At 42.0% G+C, this 6,683-nt stretch overlaps 1 long non-coding RNA gene across 1 annotated transcript; it reads left to right on the top strand.

Annotated features, from left to right (window-relative positions):
- The first annotated feature begins 4,435 nt into the window (after nt 1-4,435).
- Nucleotides 4,436-6,185, top strand: LOC122933100. Its single transcript, XR_006388383.1, has 2 exons — nt 4,436-4,539; nt 5,399-6,185. It is a non-coding gene; the product is annotated as an uncharacterized LOC122933100 (long non-coding RNA).
- The last annotated feature ends 498 nt before the right edge of the window (nt 6,186-6,683 follow it).

The following is a 6,683-nucleotide window of genomic DNA, read 5'->3' as shown; positions in this document are numbered from 1 at the left end:
TATATAATAATGTCACGGTGCGGTTCACTGTGACAGTTTTGACTGTGTAGGCTGGTTGCATTCTCTCTTGCGTACTGTCTGCAGGCCGAAACCTGTATATGCTGGTTGCTTGGGGCTGCGTGCTGCTGCGCTGTTTTGTGTGAACTATGCCCGTGTTTGTGTGTACTCCCCATGTCTGCATATCTGTGCAGTTCTTATCACTGCTGCCGTGCAGGCTGGCTGCAGGTTCCCTCGCGTACTGGCTGCACGCCGACACCTGTGTATGCTGGTTGCTTGGGACTGCGTGCTGGCTAAGGTGTAGTTTGTGAACTGTGGCCTGTGATTGTGATTCCCGTCTCTGCATCTCTGTGGTTCCTGTCACCAGTGCAGTGCAGGCTGGCTGCATGCGCTTTGTGTACTGGCTGTGGGCGTTCCCATGTATGCTGGGTCTGTTATGCGTGCTGGCTGCGGCCTTGTGTGTGAACAGGGTCTCAGTATGATGCATTTCTGTTTGTGACACAGGTTGTTTGTGCTCTGGCGTACTGGCTGCGGTGGACTCCATATATGCTGGTTGCCAGGGGCAACATCCTGTACTGCTGCCTGTTTGTTCTATGGTTCTGGTACTCCTGTTCTGTTGGGGTTAACTTCCCCTGGTCTGTTCTTGGGTGTGGCTTATTATGCAGCTATGTCTATCCGTGAGCTGTGGGGCTTGTGGTTAGTCTATCTTCTGCCCTGCTGGCTGTTGCTCCTTGCTGTGACCCAGGGGGTTAGTCTGTCTTGTGCCTTGCTGGGTGTGGCCCCTTGCTGCTGACCCAGGGGGTTTTGCCATCTGCCCTTGTTTGTGGTGTTGCCTGGTAAAGCATTGGTGTTGATGTTATTCTGTACCTGTTCTGTATTGATGTTGTTATCCTTGTCTATGCCTTGCCTGTTCTTCCGTACCTGTTCTCTGTCTGGAACCACTCTGTTCCTTGTCTTGCCTAGCAGTGTTCTAACTGGGTCTGATAACCTGGCTAAACTGCTTCTGATCCTGTCCTTTGTATAGCCTGGCAGTGCTAAACTACTTCTGATCCTGTCCTATGTATAGCCTGGCAGTGATAAACTACTTCTGATCCTGTCCTATGTATAGCCTGGCAGTGATAAACTACTTCTGATCCTGTCCTATGTATAGCCTGGCAGTGATAAACTACTTCTGATCCTGTCCTATGTATAGCCTGGCAGTGATAAACTACTTCTGATCCTGTCCTATGTATAGCCTGGCAGTGATAAACTACTTCTGATCCTGTCCTATGTATAGCCTGGCAGTGATAAACTACTTCTGATCCTGTCCTATGTATAGCCTGGCAGTGATAAACTACTTCTGATACTATGTCCTGCCTGGCAGTGCTTACTGCTTCTGATTTAGTCTGTTCATTGTCTGTCCTGCAGTGCCTTACTGCTTCTGTTCCTGTATTTGTCCTGCCTTCGTGAGAGGGTCCCTGGGTTCTTCAGAGGGAGGATCTCTAGTCTGTGTGCAGCTCTGCCTGAGACCGCCATTTTTCCATTCCACTTGGAGTCCAGGCATCTGCTTCTGTGCTGGTTCACGTTTGTCGTTTTGTCTGTTCCATGTCCTGTGTTTGCTTGGGTTCCAGTTCTGTTGTCTGTTCCGCTGGTGGTTTCACCAGTGTGGTTCTTTGCAGATAGAGGCCAAGTGAGCCCTCAGCCCAGTTCATTCCCACCACCAGGGGCTCTGTGAAGAACGGAGCTCACTGGCTCTCCGCCCTTTGGGTTTTGCCTCTGGTCAGCCGGTGCAATTGGTTCTGTGGTAGGTCTACCACTATTGCTCTACCTGCATGTCTGTACTGTCATGTTCTTTTATTACATGTGTAATAAAGTACTCTGTTGGTCCCTGGTCTGTTTCTTGCCTGTGTTCTGTTTGCAAGACATCTCGGAGGTCCGGCACGTGACAAATGAGCTTGGTTCTGGTGCTGTATTTATGTAATTGGCTTATTTCTGGTGTTGCATTTATGTTATGGGCTTGGTTCTAGTGCTTTATTCATGTTATGAGCTGGTGCTGTACTTATGCAATGGGCTTGGTTCCGGTGCTGTATTTATGTAATGGGCTTGGTCCTGGTGCTGTATTTTTGTAGTGAGCTTGGTTCTGTTCTGTATTTATATTCAGAGCTTGGTTCTAGTGCTGTATGTATGTAAAGAGCTTAGTTTTGGTGCTGTATTCATGTAATGAGCTTGGTTTTAGTGTTGTATGTATATAATAAGCTTGGTTCTGTATTTATGTAATGGGCTTGGTTCTGGTACTGTATTTATATAATGAGCTTGGTTATGATGCTGTACTTATGTAATGGGCCTTGGTTCTGGTTCTGTATTTATGTAATGAGCTTGGTTCTGTATTTATGTAATGAGCTTGGTTATGATGCTGTATATAAGTAACAAGCTTGGTTGTTGTGCTGTATATATGTACCATGCTTGGTTCTGGTGCTTGGTTCTATTTATATAATTGGCTTGGTTCTGTATTTATGTACCATACTTGTTTTTCATACTGTATGACACCACTATTACTACAGTATATCTTGCACTGCGTCCTCTCCATTTACTTCTGTGGGACTTCAGAATATAGCCGAGCCAGCATTCCGCTATTTTCAAAAAGTCACAAAGCGGTGAATTCAGGGGTGGTCACATGTGTCACTTGCTCTCTATTCACTTTGGGGCCCCATTATTGAGATAGGAGAGGGTCCCCCACCTGTCTGACATGTATTGCCTGTCCTATAGATGTGTCATAAATGTCCCAGATGGGATAACCAGCTGTGCATTATGTATGTGTGGGGAGGGGTCAAAAAGACTTCTCGCACAGGCCGCCTCATAACCTAAGGTCGACCCTGCCTATAGTTTTCTTCCTAATGAATTAGAGCTAATTTGCCTAGAGCTATATTGTACTCTAAACTGTCTTGTCAGATATGATAATCCCCTTCTTAGTATTATAGTTGGTATAGTTGGGGACGTATCTTCTGGGAAGCACAATGAACAGGATATAGCATCATTGTGGTAATGGGCCTACATCTTCATAATGAAACGCAGCCTAATTTAACAGCACACATGTTAGAGTTTAATATCTTTATTGAACAAATGGTTTAATCCAATAAGGTGAAAAGTATGTGAATGTCTAGGATGATGACCCATTGTATAGAGGAAATTGGAGCCAGATGTTCTGTTAGGATTTAATTCATTCTGCTCTTATGAGCCACTCATGTTAGGGAATTGCATTATATATATATATATATATATATATATATATATATATATATATATATATACACACACACACACACACACACACACACACACACACACACACACACACACACACACACAAACACTATTTACAGACTCCATTAGGAAATCATGGCATGCTCTATCACATGCCGTGTTACAGACTACAGACATATTCTACCTTGGATGCGTTGCTTTTTAGGGAGTACACCTCCATATTATGGCTCTATACTACAGTCCATGAAGTGCCTTTGGCTGTGTGCATGCTGCAGATCTCATGATGCCTAACATTGTGGACATGGGACTGCTGCGGGTCTATAAAGACTATACATACTGTAGAAAAAAATATAACAAAGTCATGTTTTTAAATAGTGTTTCATTCAGTGGTTTCTTTTTGGCATCATGAGCAGGGGTAGTTTATAGGAAAGGCAAGGGAATATAGCCCAAGTTCTCCATTATCTTCGTATGTATTGTAAAATGTCATGCCATTTCAGGTACAGTCTCTTGACTACTCTCTCTGCTCTCCTTTAACACTTCATCTGAGGCTTCTTGTACTTTTGTGCAACAATCATCAACAATTTCCCGTCTTGGCCAACTGCGACACTTTTGACCTCTATGAGGAACCTCCATAATACCGTCTTTTACTGGCCTCATACTCATATTTAATTTGACATCAGAGCTGTAACACCTCTCTGTTTCTTCCCTGAGTTTTATTCTCTCTCCCATTTGGGGTAAGGATGAAATACAGGGATCAGAATGTATGCTCACAAGAGAAAGAGAGAGGTCATTAATGGGTGGACACAAAAGCTGTGCCCTTATTAATATATTCCTTCTGTTGTCCAGCTCTCCAGAACTATCACTCCATGTATTCTGGGCTTGAACTTTCATCCTACTATTAGGAGATATACCCATGTCACCATGTCCCTGTGTGACTGTACTGATTTGGAGGAGCCGTCTTGTTTCCATGTCCCGGTTTTCATAGAGAAGTGTATTAGCACATATGAATACAAACAGACCAAATCCCATGATGACAGGACCAATCAGCTTCAGTCTCTCTACAGATTGCTGGGATTGGGAAGAAGGCATTGATGGCAATTGGCTGTTGGATTTGTGAGGCCAGTAGCCAATGACAGCCACAGTTAGGCCAGTTAGTACAATAAATATACCTACAAATACAAAAGCTCCAGGAAGTGAGCGAAGACGTAGTTTCCCTGTAGGAGGTGTGTCAAGTGGTTGAGGAGAAGATCGGCATCTTCTAAACAGACTTAAAAACCGAGTGAAGAAGGGCATTTCCAGATGGTGAGTCGTTAAACGTTTCATGATTAAACAGGGCTGTTTGGAGACAAAGAAATAGAGATTCCCAACTTTAGGAATGCGAAGACAAGAGATTTGTATACCGTATATCCAGTTCTAATCGTAGCTAGTCATAGTCTCGCTGACACTCTACTGTACACAGTCCAGTGTCTTGGTAATTTATTAATTTAACACTAGTTTATGTTGGCTGTTCTCTGTGATGCATAAACCCTTTTTATGGGTTAACCTGACAAAAAGAAATGTATTTACGCAGATACTTAGTACTGTTGCAAAAGACACATGTCCATCATGTTCAATCGAGGGAGTGGACATTGATGAAGGGAACAAAGAGGTCAATTGTACAACTATTGTCTCAGAGAAAGGCAAATAAATCCACAAGGCATCTCTACTGAGGAAAAAATGTTCCTTTTAATCCCAAGTGGGAAGACAGTACAGTCAAAACTACATTAAATAATATATCATTCAAAACTACATAAAATCTTGTAATTGTATGTTTTTACAAAATTCTTACCATGCCAAGCAATAATTTGCCTATTCTAACACTAGAGTTGTCATTGACTAATATACATACTTCATTTAATGTTACATACACCACAGTCTAGGAAGTGTCCTATTAAACTGGCATGCTTGGCCTCAGTTTGTGCTGTGCTTTTGAAGCTCACCATCCATATTTCTGATGGTGGACACACTTCAAATGTACAGTGACAATTTCTGTATATTTCTAAAATCAGAAAGTTGTTCTTCTGCTGCAGTGCTCACTTTGTTAAACTATAGCACCACTAGAGGTTACCTACTAATTATGGCTATTATTTGTTTTGTTTTTTATTTTTCCACATTTGGACAGGTGCGTCTTATATTAATATGTAGTTGGTGCCAATCCAATTTGGTTGAAACGCCTCAATAAAGAACAGATATTGCTCTATACAGACCAACTTGGAAGTTGAAATTGGATTAGTAATGGAAACCAAACACACTGTCTAACTACCAGCCATTTATCTTTAGGAATAGAACATTCCCACATATGTGGGTCAGCTGTGTCCAGGGAAATGCCATAAAAAGGACCTTATATGGCGTTATGGAGAGAGAGGATTTCAGAACTGGCATTTGAATGACATAGATGCATGTGGATTGAAGCTTCAATATGGAAGAATGTAAAGCTGGAATTAAGAGCTACCAATGCTGGGGGATCACAGTCAGAAACAGTGTCAGGCCACATACATATGGCCCGAGACAGCAATACTGTAATCTCAGAAAACCAAACTAAGTGTATTACACTAGGTGGACAGTGCTGTATGTCTCTCTATTGTTTGCTCTCTTGAATGATTGTGTAACAATCATTTATATACTCGGAGGAAGAACCCAAACCTGTGATTGATAACTGTAAGAAAATGCCCATTTCTATACCAGTCATATATCACTGCTTTATAGTCCTGAATAATCAATAGCCACCAATTTAAGGAAGGAACATTTAGTCTTGGCAGAGCACGCTTCTGTTACTGTCTACATATTCAGAAACATGCAAATACACAAACTTGTACATACCTTTGTGTGCGCTACATGAATCTATTCCAGATTGTGTGCCAGCAGCTGGTTCTCCTGTAAAGTACTACACTAAATATTATTTAAAAATTCTGCATAAGGTTACTTCTTTCCCAGGTATAGTCTTCATATCCAGACAGCAAAAAACATTACTTTCATCTTCTTTTTATATTATATCCGTACTCTTTTTGCAACTGTTCCAGGACTAACAGTTTGGGTTAAGAATCAAAGTTTCTGGAACTGGGAGGAGGCAAGACATGGGGAAGAAGGGAGGAGGGCAGTGTTAAAGAGACAGGAACACATATGGTTTTCCTCTGTGTTGTAAATTACTCAGTGCCACTAATTCTGTGCTACAGTCTTCACAAAAAGCTTTACACTAAATTCTGGCTTGAAAAGGACTGATAGATTATGAGCTGTCAAATTCTACAAAAAGGTGTATACTTTTTTTTGTAAGGGTAGTGAACCTCACAATGATAGCATCAAAAAATAAATAAATGCTAAAGCTATCACTTTATTTTGCATTTAGAGGAGTCTCGGCTATAAATCCTGCTGCTCTGTGTCTGAAGTCATTATGCCAGATTGGGCTGTAT

Source organism: Bufo gargarizans, chromosome 3 (assembly GCF_014858855.1).
Source record: "Bufo gargarizans isolate SCDJY-AF-19 chromosome 3, ASM1485885v1, whole genome shotgun sequence".
Taxonomy (NCBI): domain Eukaryota; kingdom Metazoa; phylum Chordata; class Amphibia; order Anura; family Bufonidae; genus Bufo; species Bufo gargarizans.
Note: the sequence above shows the minus strand (reverse complement) of the source record. Positions and strands in the feature narration are given on the sequence as shown.